This window comes from Pseudophryne corroboree, chromosome 11, assembly GCF_028390025.1.
Source record: "Pseudophryne corroboree isolate aPseCor3 chromosome 11, aPseCor3.hap2, whole genome shotgun sequence".
In the NCBI taxonomy this organism is placed as follows: domain Eukaryota; kingdom Metazoa; phylum Chordata; class Amphibia; order Anura; family Myobatrachidae; genus Pseudophryne; species Pseudophryne corroboree.
In genome coordinates, this window is record NC_086454.1 from 245,691,009 (window position 1) to 245,716,561 (window position 25,553).

General features: G+C 47.4%; 1 long non-coding RNA gene across 1 annotated transcript in view; it reads right to left on the reverse strand.

Annotated features, from left to right (window-relative positions):
• LOC134970138 (uncharacterized) overlaps positions 1–25,048 on the reverse strand; it is a 36,032-nt gene extending 10,984 nt beyond the window's left edge. The window contains exon 1 of the long non-coding RNA XR_010189690.1: positions 24,939–25,048. This is a non-coding gene — a long non-coding RNA (uncharacterized LOC134970138). The remainder of the gene's footprint in view (positions 1–24,938) is intronic.
• Positions 25,049–25,553: the final 505 nt, after the last annotated feature.

The following is a 25,553-nucleotide window of genomic DNA, read 5'->3' on the forward strand; positions in this document are numbered from 1 at the left end:
CTGTGGTGACTCCCTTGCCTATTTTTAAAGAGTTAAGTCAGAACTTCCTTACCTTTTTACAAAGACCTTTTATGTTTATGTTTTTATGCTTTTATTAATATTCTGAAGTACGTTTTATGTTGTAATTCGCTTTTATGTGATAGTAAAGCTCGTTTGTATTATTACATATTTTTTGGCTTTTAAAATCTATTTTTAACTATTGCATTTTAAGCAACACAAGTCGCCGGTACCCTTATTCCCCCCATTTCTATACATTTCCCAGCAGTACTGTACCAGGACTGCATTCTTAGGGGTTGGCAGACACCTTCTAGCGAGGTTACGTGTGTTTTATCAGCAATTTTGTTTTATATATTTTATATATTTTACTGAGAACCCACCTCACAAGTGGAGCTGTGTCATTCCATTTTTTTCGCAATATATATATATATCCTCCTATATATTAGCCCAGATCTGTGACTTTGTGCCTCATTTGCTAACGCTGGGCGGAGTCACAACACTGGGCGGAGTTAGTCAAATGAGTCACAGATCTGGGCAAATCTATAGGAGACTAGGAGCAGAAGCAGATGCTATGGGCATGGCACAGACAGGGGTGCATACCTCCCAGCTTTCTTCAGGCAGAAGGACGGACCCACGCACAGCGAAAAGGGGGCATGGCCAATGAAAAGGGGGCGTAGCTTTGCGGAGGACCCGCGATCGCGAGCCACACCCCCATTTTCATCACTGAGGGGGCATGCCCAGCGCTGTGAGCTGCTGGCATGCCCCCAGGGGTGGATTATGAGTCCGGGGGGCCCAGGGCACTTGAGACAGGGGGTCCCTATCTCATTGCTGTGCCTGCTGTGGGTTCGGGGGCATGGCCTAATCGCGGGGGTTGTGTGGCCACACCCCCTTATGCAAATTCCTGGAATTGTTTTTTTTTAATGGGATTTTGGCCCCTCAGCTAGGGGTAAATCCAGTGGGGGTGGTCGCTCCCCCCTACACACCCTCACAGGCAGAAGAAAGCAGGGAGGCTGCTGCCTCCCTGCAACACCACAGACCTGCCAACACGCAGCAGAGTGTGCTGACTGTAGCACAATGCTGCTGCTGTTGCTGGTAGGACGGGGGAGCTTCAGAGCTGGGACAGAGCTACTCCAGCCGGGGGGCCCCTTAAAACTGTGGGGCCCAGGGTACGTTTTCCCCCCTGCCCCCCCCCCCCCCCCTTAATCCGGCTCTGCTGCCGGACCCCCCCTTAATTCGTCCCCCCTGATGCCCCCTCTCCTCCTGTCTCCACTGAACAGAACAGCGAGTACAGGAGCTTCCCAACTGCCCCCCCCCCCCCTCTCCCCCACTGCAGGACACTGCGGCCCGCAGGTGGGACAGCGGGACAGACCCAAAAAAAGAGACCGTCCCGTGAAAATCGGGACAGTGGGGAGATATGGGGGTGTGTGAGGGAGTATGCCGTACAGTCAGACGGGCACCGGCTCACTTTGTGCTTGACCCCCCACATCAGCATACTCAGCAGGGGCTCTCTGGCGCGGAGGAGCGTCACTTTCTGGCACACTCCACGCTTCTTAGCTGCAGTTTTGTGGGGCACCTGCCGCTGTGCAGGTTCTGTACTGCCTCTGTTATCTCCAGCCCCGGCAACCCCACCGCTAGCTGCAGCGCCGGCCCCCGCAGTGAGGTGCGCCCAGCTCCTTCACACACTTTAGCCGGTGGGCAGTGCTGCAGAAGTCCGCGCTGCTTGCAGGCTCCGACCCCCTCCTCCCTCCAGCCGCAGCATCTCCTGGGGGCTAACCAGTCACTCCCAGTCTCCCCTTCCACAGTGCCAGGCAGCCGCGAGGTCCGCGCCACGTGCATGCTATGACCCCCTCCTCCCTCCAGCTGCAGCGTCTCCTAGGGGCTAACCAGTCACTCCCAGTCTCCCCTTACCACAGTGCCCGGCAGCCGCGAGGTCCACGCTGTGTGACTGAGTAGTGGGGGGAGGGATGCGGGCGGGCAGAGGAAGCAGGACTCCAGCCTGAGAGAGTCAGCCATGCCAAGTCTCCACCAGCAGCAGATCCCAACAGGTTGGAGTGGAACAGCAGCAGCCAGCAGCAGTGACTCCGGTAAGACACATCTGTCTGTCACCACTGTTTTGTCCCTAATACCAATCTCTCCCGTGCCCTGTGTTCTGTCATGTCCCTGTCACCCCTGGCCTTGCCCTGTCACCCTTATCCTGGCCCTTTCACCCTTATCCTGGCCCTGTCACCCCTATCCTGGCCCTTTCACCCTTATCCTGACCCTGTCACCCTTATACTGGCCCTGTCAACCCTATTCTGGCCTGCACCTGCCCCTACCCCACCCGCGGCGCCTCCGGACCCCCAAGCCCACCCCCGGCACCCTTGGCCCTTCCCATCCCACAGCACCTCCGGAACCCTTCACCCATCCGCAACATCCCCGCTCCTGCCCCTCCCCCACCCGTGGCACCCCTGCCCCTCCCCCACCTGCAGTGCCTCCGGATCCCTCCCCCATCTGCAGCCCCCACTCCTCTGCCCCTCCCCCACCCGCAGCACTTCCCGACCATTCCCCATCCGCCCCCCCCTCACATCCGCCCCCCCTCCACCTGCAGCATCTAGACACCCTCCCCATCCGCAATCCCCCCCCCGCACCCGCTACATTCTGTACATTGTGCCCTGCAGGTGCTGTTCATGCCGTCGCAAGAGGCTGCGCCTCCTTCACCATCGCACGCCCTTTCATTGTGTAATATTTAACCACTAACAAAGGAATGCAGGTAATACTCTATATAATACAAATATTGAACCCCAGAAAGGCATGCAAGGGTTAAGGGGGCGTAGCCCCTTGCGACGGTGTGAAGAGCGCCCGTCCAGCACAGACTCCAGTTCACACGTTGCCAGGGAATTCCTCCTTCCAGCCTGCGTGCTCAGTCAGTCACTGAGCCGCAGGCTGGAGCATGACTTCCTCCCATTGGGAGGATTAGACGTCACTCAGGATGCTCTGCAGCGCCAGCGGCTGCAAAGAGCATGACGGCGGGGCCGGCCTGTCAGTGGGGAGGGGAGGGCAGTGCAGCGCATTTCACTGCCGTGGATCGGATCGAGTTAGAGATCCGATCTCCGGCGGGTGGTGGGGGCCCTTTTCTGACAGCCGGCTCTGGGGGAAATATGCGCTCTAACTAGGTGTGCGCTGTGGGCAATGCCCCTTCTGCACACACCTGGTTACGGCGCTGTTTGTACTATTCTGTGGCCACGCCCTTCACTACAAAGACACACCCCTTTATTTTTGGTGCGAGTCTACGGCGTGCACTCTCTCTGTTGGGAGAAGCAATTCTCTTTCTGGCACAGGGCATCAAAATGTCTAGTTACAGCACTCATCTTCTCTCCGGTGAACTTCAAAGTTGGAAAGTATGAGTCATCTGGTGATGAAGAAAGGAACCAGCCTACATGCCCAATCTCTATGCATGGTTGGGTGAGAATTCAGGATATCGACATGTTCAGAAACTCAACAGATAACATAATGTATTGGCACCCACAATGTCGACACTGACATAATGTCCTAAAACTAACCCCAAACCTAATTGCAGTCCAACCCTAACTGTAACTCAAAACCTAACCCTAATTGCATGTATCGACATTGTGACTATAGACATTCACAATGTTGTCGACATTATGTCAGTGTTAATATTGTGGATGTCAACATTTTATCAGTCAACAAATCTAAACATGTTGATATCCGGAATGTCGACATTCAGAACCTGACGACATTCTAACTGGAATCCGTATGGCTAAATTGAGCATCAATCATATAATTCAGCTCTTGATCTGAGTGGTGGTTTAGGAATTGGACAAAATGCAGAGCAATATGCTACCATGATGAAAAGTCAGAGAAAGAACAGAGCATAGTAATACACTGATTTCTGTTTTAATCTGGCTTTGCTTGCAGCAAAGCAATTAAGAAGAAGTCCACTAGATGGTGCTCACCTGCTGGTCTACATGAAGCTTTGATTCGGATTATTATTATTTTTTTGTATATGTGATAATATGAGGCGCACAGCTTGAAATGTGTGAGCATCTCCTCATCTAAGCAATAAATAAGTCTCAACTGTCAATTTTCTAATAAATGGATGGTCATTAAATAACTTTGCAAAACACTCTGGAATTGATGCAGATGGCCTGATTCAGATAGGGGCGCAATGCCGATGTTTGCGGATCTGAGCGTGTGCATGCGTTACAGTCACACTGCACTCGTGTGGCGATTGATTAGCGATGGTGAGTGATGAGGATTTATTTGCAAAGTGGGTGACAGTGTGCATTTATGGGAGACAACTGGGAGTTTGCTTGTCAAACGCAGTCGTGTCGCAATCGTTTTCTAGGATGTTGAAGGCATGATTCAGCGATGGACGCAATGCTGATGTTTGCAGATCTGAGTGATTTTGTTTTTGTGACTGCACATGTGTCACAGTCACACTGCGAACATGTCACAGTCTCTGTGCGCATGCATGGTAATTGACTAGCAACGGCAGATGCAGTGAGGATTTATTCGCAAAGTGAGTGACAGTAATTTATGGGAAGTAATGGGGTGTGGCTTGTTAAATGTGGGTGTGTCATGAGTGTTTTTTAGGTTACCTAGAAGGTCGATGTTGCGATCCATGTTGCTGATGGTGCATCTATGTACAAATCCAATCGACAACATTCACATTTTTCTTTGCAGATCTCCTGTGTACGGGATTGCAACAGCATTTGTGGCCACCTCTGAATCAGCCCCAGAGTGAGTACCATGCCAGCTACCACAGTGTGTCTTTCAGAACTGCTCATTTCCTGTCACCATGACAGTGGACACACTCACATGTAGGCTTGCCATTATATCTCTTTAATCTGTGACATTTATGGCAAGCCTACTCATGTGTGCCCATACAAATTTAGGTGACTCTGCCACTTGTGCCTGCATGGAACAGGATGGGCTAAATGGGGCAGGACTGGGATTTTCTAAAGTAGGCCAAGCACAGTAAGGGCTTGCTCGCGAAGCTGTGAACTCAGGAGGGGTAAAACAAATGATTGAGGATTTAGGTAGACTAGAGGAATGGTCAAGACTGTGGCAATTACAGTTTAATGCCAAAAAATGTAACATCATGCACCTGGGTCTCAAAAATCTAAAAGGCTAAATATAGTATTAATGGCACTATACTGGAAACTACTGAGGAGGAAAGGGATCTACTGTAGGATGTTACGTCCACTTTTTCAGGTGACTTAAAGGCTGGTAAGCACTGTAACAAAGCAATGAGGAAGGCTAGTCAGATGCTTGGCTGCATAGGGAGAGGAATCAGCCGCAGAAAGAAAGTAGTAATACAGGTTGAGTCTCCCTTATCCAAAACGCTTGGGACCAGAAGTATTTTGGATATCGGATTATTCCGTATTTTGGAATAATTGCATACCATAATGAGATATCATGGTGATGGGACCCAAGGCAAAGCACAGAATGCATTTATGTTAGATAAGCTGAAGGCTGCATAAGCCTGAGGCCATATAAGCGATCAACTTTTTGTGATTGGTTGCTAAATGACTAAGCAGTTGCTAGGCAGATCAGTTTTCCCGGTTGGTTTTTTCCTATTGGTTTAAGGGGTTGTGCATCAGGATGAAGAGGAGGGTCTTAGGTTAGTATATAGGGGGTGGCCATCTTGCTAGACTCCCTCTTGCCTTTCAGTTTATGCCCGCCCGCCCTCCCAGAATGCGTCTACGTTTTTTGTTCTTGCTGTGGGCTATTGAAAGCCAGATTGGCGGGAAATCGCTGCCAACCAGCTGTCACACAGGCATAAGTGGTCATTGTGGGGCTCCCTCTTTAAATGGACGGCAGGTGTGTCCTTTTCTTGCGGTTGGACATTTAGACGTTCCCCTGCGGGAACCGAACGTTTGCCAGAGAAAGAGGGGTAAGGCCAGCACAATGCGGGTTATGCGGGAAGGAGGCGGGGTATGTGTACTCCCCTCCTTGGTTTGGTGGTTTGTCATCTAGGTGACGGGTGCTGGTGTTTGGCAGCGGTTTTCTGTTTGCCATCCTCCAAACTAAAGTTAATATATATTCAATTCAATTCTAATTCGGCCTCAATTATTAGTTTAAAGAGTTGGTCAGCGATTAATAAACATCGTCTGACCTTTAACTCCAGCTACTGTGTCCGTGTCTTTATTTCAGTGTGTGGTGTGGTTTTATTTAGTGATAAGCTAGCTTAAGTAAAAGGTTTATGTAATCACAATAAAGTTATGAGCGGCTTACATATACACTTTATACACACAGCCTGAAGGTCATTTTAGCCAATATTTTTAATAACTTTGTGCATTAAACAAAGTTTGTGTACATTCACACAATTCATTTATGTTTCATATACACATTATACACACAGCCTGAAGGTCATTCAATACAATATTTTTAATAACTTTGTGTATAAAACAAAGTTTGTGTACATTGAGCCATCAGAAAACAAAGGTTTCACTATCTCACTCTCACTCAAAAAATTCAGTATTTCGGAATATTCCGTATTTCGGAATATTTGGATATGGGATACTCAACCTGTAATGCCACTGTATAGGTCACTGGTAAGGCCTCATCTAGAATACTGTGTTCAATTCTGGAGGCCATATCTTCAAAAGGATATTAATACATTAGAGACTGTACAAAGAAGGGCAACTAAAATGGTGCATGGCCTACATCACAAAACATACCCGGAAAGACTAAGAAATCTCAATATGTATAGTTTGGAGCAGAGAAGGGAAAGGGGGGACATGATAGAAACTTTCAAATATATCAAGGGTTTTAACAAAGTCCAGGAGGGAAACATTCTTCAAATGAAGAGAAGCAATAGGACACGAGGTCATGCACTGGATGGGGGGGGGGGGGGGTTTCAGGGGAAATTTGCTGAAAAATTACTTCACAGAAAGGGTAGTGGACAAGTGGAATAGCCTCCCATCAGAGGTGGTAGAGGCTAAGACAGTAGAGCAATTTAAACATGCATGGGATAGACATAAGGCTATCCTTACAAAGAAATAAGGATCAAATAAGGTTAGAGATAAAAAAAATAATGTAAAAGTAAAAAGGGCAGATTAGATGGGCCAAGTGGTTCTTATCTGCCGTCAAATTCTATGTTTCTATGTTTCATTCAATCTAGGGGAAAAGATTCATATATACCTTGGAAAGCTGTATTATTCACTAGTGGTCAGGGGCAGCTATGGTGGATGATGACAGTGATGTTTGCTGGTACTACCATACATGTCAAGCGCATGCACCAGAGCTAGTCTGCGCATGTGCATTACACATTCACCCAGCTGGGACCTGACAGTGCATGGAAGCCAGAAATGCTGCTGCTGGGTCCCCTTTGTTGACAGTGGGGATTATATAGCTCCTGCCGTCTATAGATGCCGTAAACGGTACAGGGGCAAACAGCAATAAGCTCAGCTTACCACTGATTGTTAAATATTGAAATTATATTCCTTTAGTGAGTGCTAAAGTGGTTATGTGTTGTTGTTAAATGGGGCTCAGCCTCTTAATGCTCAATGGTGAATATGTTTTTTGCGCGTTTAATAAATGATTTACAATGTAGGAGCAAGAGAGATATGTGCCTGAGGTAAACCGGAGGCATGTGCTACAGTCACAAAACAGAATGCCTCTAGTAAAAATGGAAACTATTTTTATGTGTGGTTTTGTTAGCTACACATCTTCTGACTTGCTGTACAGTATACACCTGTCCTAGACTCTTGCTTAAAAATGTTCACCTTAAACACTACAGTAAATAATGCTGCATCCTCTGATCATGACTGTACCTTCTTATTCAATTCACATCAATATTATTAAAACCCCTGACTTATTTTATTAAGAAATCGCCAGCTCCATCATATCAAATCTATTTCTATTGGAAACATTACATTTTCTAATCACAACCCCAAACCATGAAAATGTAAAAGTTCCATAATATCTGGGACTGGGATTTTTAAGTCTCTGAAGCAGAAATGTGAGGATGGGTTGGATATCAGTGACACACTGCATACTGAAATTTCACTTTCCTCACAAACTTGGTAATCAGTGCACCCTAACAGTCCAGTTTTAGGGATATCAATGCTTTAGCACAGGTGACTTAATTAGTACTTTACCTCAGTCAGTTTGATTTTACACAAGCATGAATATCCTTAAAACCGGGGTGCCTTGAGGGACGAGTTTGGGGAACCCTGAACTATAGTGAAGTAAGTTTCCCACATTTGTTAATGACCTTGTATCCGATCTGCACTGTATTGAACCCGCACTATATCTAACTCACATTGTATCTGACTCGCACTATATCCAACCCACACTGTATACGACCTGCACTGTATCCGACCCACAATGTAGACGACCCACACTTTTTCCAACCTAACCGCCACTGTATCCTACCTGTGCTGTATCTGACCTGCACTGTATCGAGCTCACACTGTATCCAACTCACACTGTATCTGACATGCACTGTATTTGACCCACACTGTCTGTAACCTGCATTGTATCTGATCCACACTGTATCCAACTCACACTGTATCTGACATGCACTGTAACTGACCCACACTGTCTGTAACCTGCATTGTATCTGATCCACACTGTATCCAACTCACACTGTATCTGACATGCACTGTAACTGACCCACACTGTCTGTAACCTTCACTGTGTCTGATCCACACTGTATCCAACTCACACTGTCTGCAACCTGCACTGTATCAAACCCGCACTGTAAACTCACACTGTATCCGACCCGCACTGTGGGAGTAATTCAGACCTGATCGTAGCAGCAAATTTGTTAGCAGTTGGGCAAAACGATGGGGGTCATTCCGAGTTGATCGTTCGCTATGGATTTTCGCAGCGCTGCGATCATGGCAGAACGGCGCAAATCTGCGCATGCGTATGCACCGCAATGCGCAGGCGCATCGTACGAGTACAAAGAGCTTTGTGGTTTTACACAGGTTCTAGCAATGATTCCAGTTGCACCGGCGAACGCAAGGAGATTGACAGGAAGTGGGAATTTATGGGTGTCAACTCTGGGAGTGTTTGGAAAAACACAGGCGTGGCCGGGCGTTTGCAGGGCGGGTGTCTGACGTCAATTTCCGGGACCTTCGTCGCAGCAATCATCGCTCAGAATAAGTAACTACAGGGCTGGTCTTGTTCTGCACAAAATGTGTTTGCTGCCGCGCGGCTGCACAGGGGTTCGCACTCCTGCAAAGTGAAAATACACTCCCCCGTGGGCGGCGACTATGCGTTTGCGCGGCTGCTAAAAGTAGCTAACGAGCGATCAACTCGGAATGAGGGCCTATGTGCACTGCAGGTGTGGCAGATATATTGCAGAGGGATTTAGATTTTGGGTGGGTTATTTTGTTTCTGTGCAGATTAAATATTGCCTGCTTTATTTTTACACTGCCCACCCAAATCTAGCTCTCTCTGCACATGTTATATCTTCCCCCCTGCAGTGCATATGGTTTTGCCCAACTGCTAACAAATTTCCTGGTACGATTAGGTCTGAATTACCCCCTGTATCCGACCCACAATGTCTGTAACCTGCACTATATCTGACCTGCACTGTATCCAACTCGCACTGTAACCAACCCACACTGTATCCAATGCTCACTGTATCCAACCCACACTGTCTGCAACCTGCACTGTATCCAACCCACACTGAATCCGACTACACTGTGTCCGACCTGCACTGTGTCCAACCTGCACTATATCTGACCTGCACTGTAACCTGCATTGTATCCGACCAGCAATGTATCTGACCTGCAGGTATGGAACACTGGGGGTCATTCTGAGTTGTTTGCTCAGTGTTTTTTTCTCGCAACGGAGCGATTAGTCGCTAATGCGCATGCGCAATGCCCGCAGTGCGACTGCGCCAAGTAAATTTGCTATGCAGTTAGGTATTTTACTCACGGCATTACGAGGTTTTTTCTTCGTTCTGGTGATCGTAGTGTGATTGACAGGAAGTGGGTGTTTCTGGGCGGAAACTGGCCGTTTTATGGGTGTGTGCGAAAAAACGCTACCGTTTCTGGGAAAAACGCGGGAGTGGCTGGAGAAACGGAGGAGTGTCTGGGCGAACGCTGGGTGTGTTTGTGACGTCAAACCAGGAACGACAAGCACTGAACTGATCGCAGATGCCGAGTAAGTGTCGAGCTACTCAGAAACTGCTAAGAAGTGTCTATTCGCTATTTTGCTAATCTTTCGTTCGCAATTTTGAGAAGCTAAGATTCACTCCCAGTAGGCGGCGGCTTAGCGTGTGCAAAGCTGCTAAAAGCAGCTTGCGAGCGAACAACTCGGAATGAGGGCCTCTGTTTTTATGGTTAGGGAGATTTTGGGGAACTGCTCAACAAAAAGGCTGATTGATCAGGGCTTTACATGGGCACAGAGTGCCAGTCATCAGTGGCCCAGGACCCCCAGGAGGGAGTTACAGATTGGGCACTGAGAATAGGCATGTGCTGGGGACATATGCACTTGTGTAGGGGGCATCCACATCTGCTGATGCTATTTTACACATGATTTAGGGTTTTTTCTTTGCTCTTTGTTAACTACTACTACTTTAGAGCAATGATATTCCACACATGATTCTTAGTAAATTTCTGTCTTGTCTTGTTGCCTATTGAAAGTACTTGCAAGTTGGTTTGATTGTTATTGCTACATTACTAATTTGCAAAACATTTTTAAGCAGAAATAACGGTCTTGTGTTTGTGCCGCTGCAATATTATGATCTGTGAGGTAGTCAAAATTGACTGGAAATAACTGATAATTATTGTTATCAAAGTTAATAAGCAGTGAGATTGCCCTGCAGACAAAGTTAATAAGCAGTGAGATTGCCCTGCAGACTCATCCCGGCATCCATATCCCCCCCCCCCCCCCCCCGCTGTTTTACTGATGGCCCCCGCACTGCTGTTTGCCGGCAGAGCGGGGGTTATAATTGGTAATTATTATGACATCTTAATTGGTGGTGGGGAGAGGCGGGTCACTGGCCTCTCTTCCTTTTCCTCTGCGCCGCATCTATCGCTCAGGAGGGGGGCGGGGACAGCGGAGTTGAAATGGAGGGCAGACAGCAGATGCTGTTCTGCCCTCCGTAACTAAATATACTATTTGTGGGGGGGCCCCGGGACGACCGTCCCCGACGCCCTCCATATAATCCGCTCCCTGGTACCTATCACGTTGTTAGCTGAAACCGGAAGTGCTGCGGCCGGAGAGTGGTAGGGGAGCTGCAGCAATCTGCGGTGGTCGGTGTCGCGGGCCTGCGCTCTCAGCGCTTTTGCGCTGTGTGCCAGGCACCGCTGGCCCATAGCTAGTTACGGCACTGGTAGGAGCAGTAGGGACCACCTGTCTTAAGTGCCCCGGGTCCCCCCAATGTTTAACATACCTCCCAACATTTGACAGTTGCAAAGATGGACATCTTCATGTGTGCGTAGTGCGCACGCCCGAAAAGGGGGCGTGGCTTCATGGGAGGGCCCGCAATCGTGGGCCACGCCCCCGTTTTAGTCACTGAGGGGGCATGCCTAGCGCTCTGTGAGCTCCTGGCATGCCCCTATCCCTCTGTCTCTAGTGAATAAACGGCAGCAGTGACAGGAGCCTCCCAACTGCCCCCACCGCTGCTGCTCGCGGGTGGGACAGCGGGACAGTCTCAAAAAAATGGGACTGTCCCGCGAAAATCCGGCCATGGTTCTATGCACCTTGCTAGCCAAATTCCGGTACTTTGGGGCAGTGACAGTACCACCAACAGAGCCCTGGGATCTGTGTGGCATCACCACTCGCACACACCTAGTTATGGTGTGCGCAGAGCTATCAAAAGATAAAAAGTCTGAACCTGCTACTTTAATAATGTAATATTTAATCTATTATTCCCTGTGGTATGGACCTCCCGTATCCCTTTGAGTTAGCCCTTGTTTTATAAAACTGAAATCTCCTGCTGGAATTTTGCAAGCTGTGTGAGGAGCTGGTAATCCTTCTGCATACAAACATTATTTACATAGCGGGGGTGACCAGGATAAATGAAAGAGGAGGAAGCTGCCTGCTTTATTGCTCAGTATACACATTTTTAACACTTTCTTTGTCATTCTAACCCCACAGATTAGAAGGACCTCTTCAGAAAGTAAGCGTCCTGATTTGGTGTGCATGTAAACATTCCGACACATGATATCGGATGGGATTAACAAAAAATTATGTCGGATGGGATTAATAAAAAAAAGTTTCATATACTGTATATATATTTTTTTATACAATGTGTTCAAATTGAGTACATGCAGTTATTAAAAAATATATTGTGAACCGTATTGGCAGTGGTATCCTTGGTATATTTTGAACTGTTATATAAAAATTATTTTTTTCTTAAAACAATAATATAGAGTCTTAAAGATACAGGCTTAGGATATATATCAATTTGTATTTGTTGGGGACACTTGTCACCCTCTGCTCAGACACCTAGAGAAATCTCAGTGACTACATCCAGCTCCACTGAGGTCACTGGCCACAGCTGGTGTGAGGTCACAGAAGTGACACTTTATTAATTATATTTGTTTTTCGGATCTTGTCCTGACCACACACACAGCCCAGTGCTGCTGCTACCATGCTGCACATTGGTGGTCATTCCGAGTTGTTCGCTCGCTGCTCTTTTTAGCTGAATTGCTAATAGGCTAAAATCCGTCAGTTCTGCGCATGCGTATGCACCGCAGGGCGCACGCGCTAAGCAATTTTACACAAAACTATGCTACTTTACTCACGGGCGAACAAAGCTTTTCAGTCGCTCTGTTGATCAGAGAATGATTGACAGGAAGTGGGTGTTCCGGGAGTGTGCTAAAAAACGCAGGCGTGCCAGCAGAAAACGCAGGAGTGGCTGGAGAAACGGGGGAGTGGCTGGCCGAACGCAGGGCATGTTTGTGACATCAAACCAGGAACTAAACGGACTGAGGTGATCGCAATCTAGGAGTAGGTCTGGAGCTACTCAGAAACTGCAAGGAAATACTTAATAGCAGAATTGCTAATCTTTCGATTGCAATTCTGCTATGCTAAGATACACTCCCAGAGGGCGGTGGCTTTGCGTTTGCATTTCTGCAAAAAGTAGCTAGCGAGCGAACAACTCGGAATGACCACCATTGAGCAGAGAGAATAGCCACCAACTGTCCCTGGAACTGTGCTTCCCAATAATGGCCGCATTGCTCATTTGCATTTCAAATTCAATTCCTAACCATCAGTGCAATATCTGGAATGTTTTAGAACCTTAGACTTAGTTAGACTATTGTTGTTATAGCTTAATGTAACCAATACAGAAAGACAAATATAGCAGAAATTGTCTTTACGACCTGCAACATGAAAAAAATAGGATTTGAATTACCTACCGGTAAATCCTTTTCTTGTAGTCCGTAGAGGATACTGTGGTCCACATTAGTACCATGGGGTATAGACGGGTCCATTAGGTGCTATGGGCACTTTAAGAAATCAATAGTGTGGGCTGGCTCCTCCCTCTATGCCCCTCCTACCAGAATCAGTCTAGAAACTGTGCCCGAGGAGACGGACATACTTCGAGAGAAGGATTTAACTGAACAGTGGTGAGAATCGAACCAGCACACACAAACAGGAGTAAAGCCATGCTAACCAAACTTGAACAGGAACAGCAACGGCTGATTCAACAATAATACTTAACCAAGTAACAGTGCAGAAAAAAACGAAGCACCGGGCAGGCGCCCAGTATCCTCTACGGACTACGAGAAAAAGATTTACCGGTAGGTAATTAAAATCCTATTTTCTCTTGCGTCCTAGAGGATACTGGGGTCCACATTAGTACCATGGGGATGTGCCAAAGCTCCCAAACCGGGTGGAAGAACTGATAGACCAAACTGAAGGTCCTCAGAGGCCAAAGTATCGAACTTGTAGAACGTAGCAAACGTGTTCGAACCTGACCAAGTATCTGCTCGGCAGAGCTGTAAAGCCGAGGCACCCCCAGGCAGCTGTCCAGGAAGAACCCACCGACCTAGCAAAGTGGGCCTATACTTTAGGAACCGGCAATCCTGCCGATGAATAAGCCTGCTGGATAGTAAGCCTGATCCAGCGAGCAATAGACTGCTTTGAATCAGGACACCCAATTTTCTTGGGATCATAGAGAACAAACTGCGAGTCAGATTTCCTGTGACGAGCTGTCCGCTTCACATAGATCTTCAAAGCCCTCAACACGTCCAAGGACCTTGAGGTAGCAGAGGTGTCCGTAAGCACCGGAACCACAATAGGTTGGTTGATATGAAATGCAGACACCACCTTAGGAAGAAATTGTTGATGAGTTCTGAGTTCAGACAACAGACAGTACACTAAAAATTACCTGTAACCATCCCTGAACCTATCTGGTAATAGAAATTCAGAGAATTAGTCACACATGTTTGCAAACACATGTTAAGCTGCTGAGCCACTTCACTGCTTCTCCGATATCAGCAGTCCTAACACTACATAATAGCAGTGCCCACTTAGGGCCATGTAATTTGTCAGAGTAGGCTTCATGATAAAGGCTATTACTAAAACACATCCAGACAGAGAGCTAACTTACCCGGGAGCCACCCCCATGATCTCCCATTGGCACTACAAGTAACAGCATGGCTTCCAAATACTGCTCCCATTCAATGCCTCTCACACACAAGCAGACAAACAATGGCAGTTGCTCGGTCATACCTGGAGATAATTATGTATCAGGTGCTGGAAAGGGGGAGGGGTCACAGACAAACAACAAACAGGGGGGGGGGGGTGCAAATCCCTACCCATAAATTTCCCTTCGGCACACTAAAAATTACCTGTAACCATCCCTGAACCTATCTGGTAATAGAAATTCAGAGAATTAGTCACACATGTTTGCAAACACATGTTAAGCTGCTGAGCTACTTCGCGGCTTCTCCGATATCAGCAGTCCTAACACTACATAATAGCAGTGCCCACATAGGGCCATGTAATTTGTCACAGTAGGCCTCATGATAAAGGCTATTACTAAAACACATCCAGACAGAGAGCTAACTTACCCGGGAGCCACCCCCAGGATCTCCCATTGGCACCACAAGGAACAGCATGCCTTCCAAATACAGCTCCCATTCAATGCCTCTTGCACACAAGCAGACAAACAATGGCAGTTGCTCGGTCATACCTGGAGATAATTATGTATCAGGTGCTGGAAAGGGGTAGGGGTCACAGACAAACAACAGACAGAGTGGGGGTGTGTGCAAATCTCCACCCCTAAATTTCCCTTCAGCACACTAAAAATTACCTGTACCCATCCCTGAACCTATCTGGTAAGAGAAATTCAGAGAATTAGTCACACATGTTTGCAAACACATGTTAAGCTGCTGAGCCACTTCACGGCTTCTTCGATAACAGCAGTCCTAACACTAGTTCAGCTCTACACGAAAAATCAAATAGGGACTTTTGCGAGACATCGCCCCCAGTTCCGACACACGCCCTGCGGAAGCTAAGGCCAACAGGGTAACGGTCTTCCACGTAAGAAACTTACATCAACCTCCTGTAAAGGCTCAAACCATTCTGACTGTAGAAACTGCAACACCGTGTTGAGATCCCAAGGTGCCGTGGGAGGCACAAAGGGCGGTTGGATGTGCAGAACACCCTTCAAGAACGTCTGAACCTCAGGGAGGGAAACCAATTGTTTCTGGAAAAAACTGGACAAGGCCGAAATCTGGACATTTAAGAAAACCAAACGTAGTCCCACATCCACACCTGACTGTAGAAAAAGGAGAAAACGTCCTAGTTGAAATTCCACTGTAGGAAATTTCCTGTTTTCACACCGAGACATATTTTTTTACCAAATACGGTGGTAATGTTTAGATGTTACCCCTTTCCTAGCTTACATCAGGGTCAGAATAACCTTGTCCGGAATTTCCTTCCGGGCTAGGATTTGACGTTCAACCTCCATGCCGTCAAACGTAGCCGCGTTAAGTCTGGATAGACGAACGGCCCCTGTTGTAGAAGATCCACTTGAAGAGGCAGAGGCCACTGGTCCTCTAGGAGCATCTCCAGTAGATCCGCGTACCAGGCCCTTCTTGGCCAGTCCGGAGCAATGAGAATTGCTTGAACCTTTTCCCTTTTTATTCTTTTGAGAATTCTGGGGATCAATGGAAGAGGCGTAACACGTAAACACTCTCGTAGACCTATGGAGTCACCAGAGCGTCCACCGCCACTGCTTGTGGGTCCCTCGACCTGGAACAATACCGCTTGAGCTTCTTGTTGAGACAAGAGGCCATCATGTCTATTTGTGGAATTCCCCACCGACATGTCAAGGACTCGAACACCTGCGGGTAGAGGTCCCACTCTCCTGTCTGCTGAGGAAGTCCACTTCCCAGTTGTCTACTCCCGGAATGAAGATTGTCGACAGCGCCACCATGTGTCTTTCTGCCCAGAGGAGAATCCTTGTTACCTCTGACATTGCTGCTCTGCTCTTCGTTCCGCCCTGTCAGCTTATGTACGTTACTGTCGTTACAATGCTCCGACTTAACTTGAATGGCGTGATCTTGAAGAAGATGCGATGCCTGTAGAAAGGGCATTGTATATGGCCCTTAGCTCCAGAACAGTGATCGGAAGGATAATTTCCTGACTTGACCATTTTCCTTGGAACTGTTCCTCTATGGGTAACTGCACCCCAACCTCTGAGGCTTGCGTCTGTGGTTAGTAGAATCCAATTTTTAATCCCGAACCTTTGACCATCGGTCAGGTGAGAAGTCTGAAGCCAGCACAGAACAGAAATCCTGGCTTTTGGCGACAGACGTATCCTCTGGTGCATGTGAAGATGCGATCCGGACAATTTGTCCAACAGATCTAGCTGGAAGGGCCATGCATGAAACCTTCCATACTGCAGAGCCTCGTAAGAGGCTACCATCTTCCCCAGAAGCCGAATGCATAGATGCCCCAATATCCGGGTTGGTTTTAGAACATCCCACACCATTGACTTGATTACCATTGCCTTTTCCAATGGAAGGAATATCTGTTCCTCCGTATCCAGTATCAGCCCCAGGAACGGAAGCCTCCGTGTCGGGTCTAGGAGAGATTTTGGCAGGTTCAGAATCCACCAGTGATCCTGGATAAGTCGCATTGAGAGGGCAATGTTATCCAACAACCTCTCCCTGGATGGTGCTTTCATCAGCAGAACGTCCAGGTACAGTATTATGTTCACTCATTGCTTGCGTAGGAGAAACATAATTTCAGCCATTACCTTGGTGAACACACTCGGTGCCGTGGAGAGGCCAAATGGCAGGGCCTGGAACTGGTAGTGACAGTCCTGTAATGCAAACCTTAGATAAGCCTGATGAGACGGCCAAATCGGGATATGAAGGTACGCATCCCTGATATCCAGAGACACTAGGAATTTCCCTTCTTCCAGACTTGAGATCACCGCTCTCAGAGACTCCATCTTGAATTTGAACACTCGTAAGTACGGGTTCAGTGACTTGAGGTTTAAAATGGGCCTTACCGAGCTGTCCGGTTTCGGTACCACAAACAGGTTTGAATTGTTTTGTAGTTGAAGAGGAACTGACCTGAGTCTGTAACAGTCTTTGAATCACTGCCTGTAAAGCCATACTGGCTTCTGGAGAAGCTGGTAAGCCTGATGTGAAGAATCTGTGAGGTAAGAGTTCCTGAAACTCCAGTCTGTAACCCTGAGACCCAGGGATCCTGGCCTGATGTTGCCCATATGTAACTTAAATAACTTACTCCCTGATGAAGCCACCCTGGTGAAACATGCACGTAGGAGGCATCATTGGCGTTTCTATAATTGGTGCAGCGTGTGCGGTGCACACGGGCCCCTGGGTCCAGGGGGGCCCACACCGCACACACTGCACCCATACATTATACTTACCCTCCGGAGTCCCGCTACGGTGTCACTGCTGTGCGGGCACAAATCACTCGGAAAATGGCCGCCGCGGCCCTTTCTGAGTGATTTGCGCATGCGCACTGAAGGTGTCCCTCCCGGGAACAAGGCGCGGCCGCCATGTTCACGGAGACCTGCGCATGCGCAGTAGACTCTGGCATTATGCCAGCGTCTACTGCTGCCGGAGAGGAGAGGCCCCGCGACGGAGGCTGCACGCGGGTCCCCTCCTCTCTTAAAGCACCTCTGGGAGGCATCATCTGGTTACCTGACCATTTTCAGAAAGGACACAAGGCATGCCTATACCAGCAGCTAGGAACCTTTAAACGTTCATCATGTAAAGACCACATCTCAAGGGAAGTACAGCGACTTTACTGAAAGCATGTCACAGAAAATACTTATTTTCAACCTTTATGTTTCTCTGACATTTATTACTCTTTGCTAATCTAACAGCACACCAGTAATCCTTTTCCTTTCCTTTTATTCTCTCATGTCACTCATGGTACCCACTCACTGGTCATTCGATGTTTTGATTATTCAAGATATGATGGCGAGAAGCATCAGTACAGAGTAACAAGTGGGGGAACTTTGCGCCTTCTAGAATTTTTTTCCCCTGTAACTGGTGATTAGTGAAATACTACAGCCTCTGTCTTTTTGTTCTTATAGTGCACTCTCAACGGTTGCATAAATTGCATGCAGACGGTTACCACTAGCAACCGACAGTAGATGCACTTTACTTCCTTCCTTCCAAATATCAATCACACTCGCTCACTGACCACCCAATGTTCCAATGATTTATTATATGACGGTGAGAAGCAGCAGTGCATAACAACTCATGGAAGGATATCAATTATATTGCGCTCGCTCACTGGCCATTCGATGTTGCAATTGTTGGTAATATGATGGTGTGAAGCAGCGGTGTATGATATTTATTTATGAGGCTCGATCACTTACCTATTCCTACTGGCTTTCAGTGTCCTTCCCTATTCTATATACATTTTTCATATAGAATAAACATGAAACAATTTGATGTCAACACACAGCATGAAAAAATGTACAAAAATGTTTTTTACCAAGGGGAACAGGTTGTAATTAAACCATGATTATTGATTTGGACACAAATGTGATAAATTATCAGTTTAGTGGCAGCATTTGATGGAGACTTGAATTGGATTATTTTGTTGCCATTTTTCCATGTATGTGGATAAGATTGTACATTGTTGCACTGTATAGCAGACACATTTTCAGTGACAGTACTGTTTTAATGCACTATGCTTAGATGATTGATTTCTGCACAAAAAGTCTTCTACTGTATATAGAAACTGTACCATTTTGATGTCGCAAGAATAATGTTTAAATTGTAATCTGTGGTGCTACAGAGGAATTTGACCCAACATATGGCAATATAATTCAACTCATGGGCAACACAAAAATTATACTTTGCCAATACAGGTAACATCTAGTAGAACAAGTGTCCTTTGCACAATATATAACAACCCGCATTGCTAAAATTATTTAAGATAAGATAAATTTTGGGTTCTATGGATGTTAATACCCAATTTGTCCACAAATTTTGACCTAACCAGTCATAGTTTATATGTTAAATGTTTTTTGTCTGCAAGTGAGTCCATACATAAAAGTTAAGATTTAGCAATATAATTGAAGAGTGCCCCATAAAAGAGAGTTTTCTTTTGTTCTTATTTTTTGTACATACTGTTCTAACTCTTAGCGAGCACCACTGGCATCTATATGAGGACTCTTTTCCTATTTTGAGACTTTCATGATATTTACATCTGGATATGATTTAAAAATAATAGATTTATTCTGTTGTATTCCGGTTTTCTACTAACATCTCACCTGCTTACTGGGTGACTATACCAGTGTGCCTGCCTACTCCCCGTTTTTCTTCCACTGAAATAACGTAGTCGGGCTCCCATCTGCCTGTCTTCCAGGCAGTGTGGTCCACCATCATGCACAAGGCATTGAGGAAGCAGAACCGGAGGTCTGTTCCTGTGAACCTGCAGTTGCTGGTTTCCTGGGATTACCTCTATTGCCTTTAAAGGCCGTAGAAGAATCGTTGGTTTTGTTTTTAAACTTCGCTGTCCGAAAAGGACTGCAGAGTATGAGCAGTGTAGGATTCTCTAGCCGGGGTAGCTGCGGAAGGAAGGTTTGTAGACTTACCCGCCGTAGCCTTGGATATCCACGTATCCAGTTCATCTCCAAAAAGGGCTTCACCTGCGAAAAGGTAGACATTCCATGCCTTTCCAGGAATCCGCATCCGCAGTTCACTGGCATAGCCACAAGCCCCTGCGTGTTGCCACTACCATAGCAGTGGTGCGTGCATTGAGTAAACCAAATTCCTTTATGGCCTCCACCATAAAGCCAGCAGAATCCTTTATATAATGTAGGAGTAAATTATTTCCTCCCTGAATAAGGAATCTAAACCGTCAATTAGATTACCTGACCATTTCGCAATGGCCCGACAGATCCATGCACAAGCTATAGTGTGTCTCTGGGCCACCCCCGCAGCTGTGTACAGGGATTTGAGAGAGGTCCCAAACTTGTGGTCAGCCGAGTCCTTTAAGGAGGCTGCGCCTGGGACAAGTAAAATAATTTTACGTGACAATCTAGATACAGATGCGTCTACGATCGGTGATATTCTCATTTCTTCTTATCCGCCTGAGGGAAAGGGAAGGAAATGAGCAACCTCTTATGGGTCTGAAACTTTTTTCACTAGATTTACCCAAGTTACTTCAAACAGAGAATTTTAAATTTTTTTGATGCAGGAAAAATAGCTTAGGATTTCTTCCTTTCCTTCCTTTCATTAAAATAAGATTCCTCCTTGTCTCTGACACCTTATCAGGAATCTGCAATATATCGCTAATAGATTCTATCAGAGCTTGCACCCCCTGATCTAGAGCTGCATCCCCCCCCCCTTATATTCACCTCACTGTCCCCCGCATCTGAGGCATCATCATCAATGTCAGCCTGCAAGATCTGGGCCAGTGTACGCATTTGTGGACCAATGGTAGGGGTTTGAGGCGCTGGTGTGAGAACTGAATCTCTATTCATCAGGTCATCCACAGACTTTCTGAAGTATTGCGTCTTATTATGGGATAATTAATTTGAATATTATGAATCATCCCCTTTATGGAATCTAACCTGCAGGGTCAGACCCACTAACCTGAGAATGTGTACTGAGTACAGTACAGGGGAAGAGAAACACTCTGTTGTGCATTTAGACAATGGCCCTCATTCCGAGTTGATCGCTCGCTTCCGTTTTCCGCAGCGCAGCAATCAGGTGAAAAATAGGCATTTATGCGCATGCGCATGGTACGCCGCGCGCATGCGCTAAGAACTTTCACACAAAAATTTTTAGTTTTACAGAGTCTCGAACAACGTTTTTCAGTCGCTCGAGTGTTCGTTGTATGATTGACAGAAAGTGGGTGTTTCTGGGCGGCAACTCAACGTTTTCAGGGAGTGTGCTAAAAAACGCAGGCGTGCCAGTCAAAGACGCAGGAATTGCAGGAGAAACGGGGGAGTGGCTGGCCGAACGCAGTGCGTGTTTGTGACGTCAAACCAGGAACCAAACTGTCTGCAGTGATCGCAAGGAAGGAATAGGTCTGTAGCTACTCAAAAACTGCATGAAAATATTTCCGAGCAGTTCTGCTAACCTTTCGTTCGCACTTCTGCTAAGATAAGATACACTCCCAGAGGGCGGCGGCTTAGCGTTTGCACTGCTGCTTAAAGCAGCCAGCGAGCGATTAACTCGGAATGAGGGCCAATGTAATGTGGAAGTTTACACACACACAAGAATACAGGTTAAGCACAATTAACCAACAGAGCACTCTAGGGAGACACAGAGTTATGAGGAAACCAGCCACACAGCGCCAGATTAGCTACTAATAATCTCAGCTGGGCGCAGACTAAGTACCCTTAATAGGGTTTTATTACTTATAATACTGCTCTCCCCTTTGGTGGAGGAGCTGTGCTTCCCTGCAAGCGTTTCCAGTGTGAGCTGCAGATACACAATGGCGCCGGTGAGCAGCTGAATCTCCTCATAGTGAAGACCCGCCCCCTGTAATGGCGCACAGCTTCCCGCATTTTTTATATTGGCCATATTGGCCCTGAGGTAAAAAATGTCTAACCAAGTGAATAAACCCTTGTTAGAATTGTGTGGTCAGTGTGGGTATCATAGGTGGCTCAGCGCGCCCCTCACTGCGGGACCCGCCGCAGCGTGTGTCCTCCTGAGCCTCCCCAGAGCGCAGCCTGCACTCAGAGCTGCGCTCCAACCCTAGTGCCACCATTCCCGCCAGCGACCCGCTAACCGGGATGCCTGCGCCGTACTCACCATTCTTCTGTCTTCAGGCTCTGTTAGGAGGTGGCGGCGTGCTGCGGGAGGGTACGCTGCACCATGGTGTGGCTTGCGAATGACTCCCTCAGGAGCTCAGTGTCCTGTCAGCAGAGAAACGGGACCATTAACTCTAAGGAAGTTAGGCCGTTCTTCCCACTAAGTCCCATGAAGCAGTTGTTGCCTAAACAGCCCTGACTGAAAATAAAAAACATTGAAAATAAAAGTAGAAAACTCTTCAGGAGCTCTCCAAATCATGACCGGCTCCTCCGGGCACATTTTCTAAACTGAGTCTGGTAGGAGTGGCATAGAGGGAGGAGCCAGCACACACTATTGATTTCTTAAAGTGCACATGACTCCTAGTGGAGCCATCTATACCCCATGGTACTAATGTGGACCCCAGTATCCTCTAGGACGTAATAGAAATAATAATAATTTTAATACATAGGACACCATATTGTCCAAAGAGATCAGAACACCAAACATGGAAAACATTAATTATTAGTACTGTACTGTTTTGTGACTTTATCATATAATCAGACTTGATCAATTAGTATCTGTTTTTACAATTACTATCCGCAGGGCCAGCAACAAAAATCCTAGGGCACGGAACACTGATATCTCTACACTCCCCCGACACATCCCTCCTCTGTGAGTGCCTATATATGTATCACCACATATGTAGGGTAGGAGAAAGACCAATAACATGAGCAAAGGTTAGGGCCATCAAACAATCACTTACACTTTGGGACAGACTCAATTAGACGCAGGACTAACTGTGCGGCTGCAGCTCCTGGCTTTTAATAATATAACTTCCACAAGCACTATCTGGAATAATAGCCATGAGCAGCAGCGGAGAGGTGAGCAACATCTCCACTGACACGGGAGAGGACCACAGCGCAAGACTAGCAAAGCTCAGCATGCCCAAGCTAGAAGAAGACGAAGACCTCAGCGCCAGATATGGAGTGCACGGGATGCACAGCAACTAGCCAGAAGGGGAAAACACCCCCAGAGCCAGGCTGGGAGAGGCCAAAGCCCCCAGTGCCAGGCTGCAATAGGCCAGAGACCTCAGTGCCAGAATGGGAGACGCCAGAGCCCCCAGTCACAGAATCTGGCTGTGGCCAGTGCAAGGCTAGTAGAGGCCAGCACCAGAATGCCAGAGGCCAGCACCAGACTGGGAGAGGCCACCACCCCCAACAGCAGACTAGTAGAAGCCAGTACCCCTAGCAAAAAACTGGGAGAGGCCAGCACTCCCTATATCAGAGTGGGAGAGGTCCAGGACCCCAGCACCACCATGGGAGAGGCCAGGACCCTGAGCACCACTTTGGCAGAGGCCAGCACTCCCAACCCACCATTGGAGAGGCCAGTACCCCAGCACTAGTGTAGGGGAGGCCAGCACTCCCTATATCACAGTGGGAGATGCCCAGGCCCCCAGCACCACCATGGGAGAGGCCAGGACCCAGATCAACACCATTGGAAAGGCCAGCACTCCCAGCACGACCATGTGCGAGGCCAGTGTCACCGGAACCACTGTGGGAGAGGCTAGTACCCCCAGCACCAATATGAGGGAGGTCAGCACCCCCAGTACCATCAAGGGAAAGGCCAGTGCGTCCGGCATCATAATTTTGGGGTGTGTGCTGCTTGTGGTGTCTAAAATGGTGTTCCTTTCAACTGCCGGTTTAATAGTGCTGTATCGCAGACAAGAACATCAGAAGAAATGCAATAGCACTGACATTAAACATGCGGGTAATGCATCCAGTCCATGAGTGTGCTCCCATCAACATCATCACGCAGAAATATGCAAAAGCAGTGCAATTGAAAGAGATGTGCTGCTCTGTGACATGGTCTGATTACTGCAAAACATTAAACTCTAAGATGAGGCAGCAGGTTACTATGCAGTGCATGGCCTTTTTGGTCAATACTTCCATTCTGTATTTTCGGAGTTACCAAGGCTGCACGTTGTGGGCCAGCATGAGTAGGCAGATTTAGATCCAAGCCTCTACAATAGAACAATCAGAAGGCTGACTAGTCAGTGCTTTAGAATATTTACAGGGCGAGGTAATCCTGATTCAGGTATAAGTGGGGATTGCATTATTACGGCCCTATCCGCAGCTATACAAACCAGTGATTTGTGGCACTGTAAAGCAGAGGGTTTTGCCTTGATGATGCAATTCAGTGCAGATTGCATTGTCGTGCCCCCGGACTGCCCACTTCACTTGACCTACTCTCTTGGGAGTCAGGGAGAGCCCCACGAAATTCAAGAGTCTCACAGACATTCCGGTAGAGTAGGTAAGTATGTCTGAGTCTAATCAGAGCATTACAGTGTTTCCATAGCCAGATCATCATGTATCCAATCAGGGCATTAGGACAAGCACAGCACAAAAGTAAAGTGACTTAACTACAATAGCGAAAGTGAAAGAGCTCACTGACTTATGGAGAATACCTCCTCAATAAAACATCCCCCCTTTGTACAGCTGGGTTCCCCACTCTTGCCTAAGGCTAAGAACCTACAGCACTCTGCACAAGTGATCTTAGACAGTTCAACAATAGCACTCACTCTACAGTATCTACGTTCATGGCCGGATTAACAATGGGGCGGATGGAGCTGCAGCTCCAGGCCCCTCATTGAAAATAGGCCCACAGAAGTGACAGCAGTGACAGGTAAAATCTGTTTCCTGTCACAGACTGCCAGCGGACATCCTCTCCCGTGCATCTCCTACTCTAGCTCCAGCACTCTCTAGTGGGCTGACTCACCCCTCCGACTGCCATGATTAGAGTTCAGCTCCGACCAGGTAGCCTAGGAAACAGTCCCTGCACAGAAGCTATCAGTATGCTGAGATCCGCGCAGCACTTCCTCATTCTACAAGCTCCGCCCCGCGTGACGTCATGCGGGGGCGGGGCCATCTCTCGGCACTGCTGCAAGCCTGCATGAGCTGTGAGCCTGCTGTGACTAGCAACACAGACTGAAGAGGCAGGAGGAAGAGGTACAGTAGCAGCCTCTGGTAAACCAGTGCAAGGGAGTAAAACATGAAGTAGAGCAAGGGGTGAGGGAGAGAAAAGAGATGAATGTGGGCTAGTAATGAGAAACAGAGTGGAGTGAGAAGAAAGAGTAAGGATCCTGAGGCAGCAAAGAAAAGTAGGTAATAGAGAGAGAGAGGTAAAGATGCTCTATGTGAGAGATTAGAAAGGAAGTCACTTATGTGAGAGACAAGAAATGAAACCATGTGAGTAAGATATAGAGAAAAGAAAGGAAGAGCAGAGAGAATGAAGAAAAGTGGGCACAGGGACCTCCGTGTGTTGTAATATAAAGGGATGGGGATCCTGCGTGCGGCGTAATACAGAGTGATAGGGACCTGCATATAGTGTAAT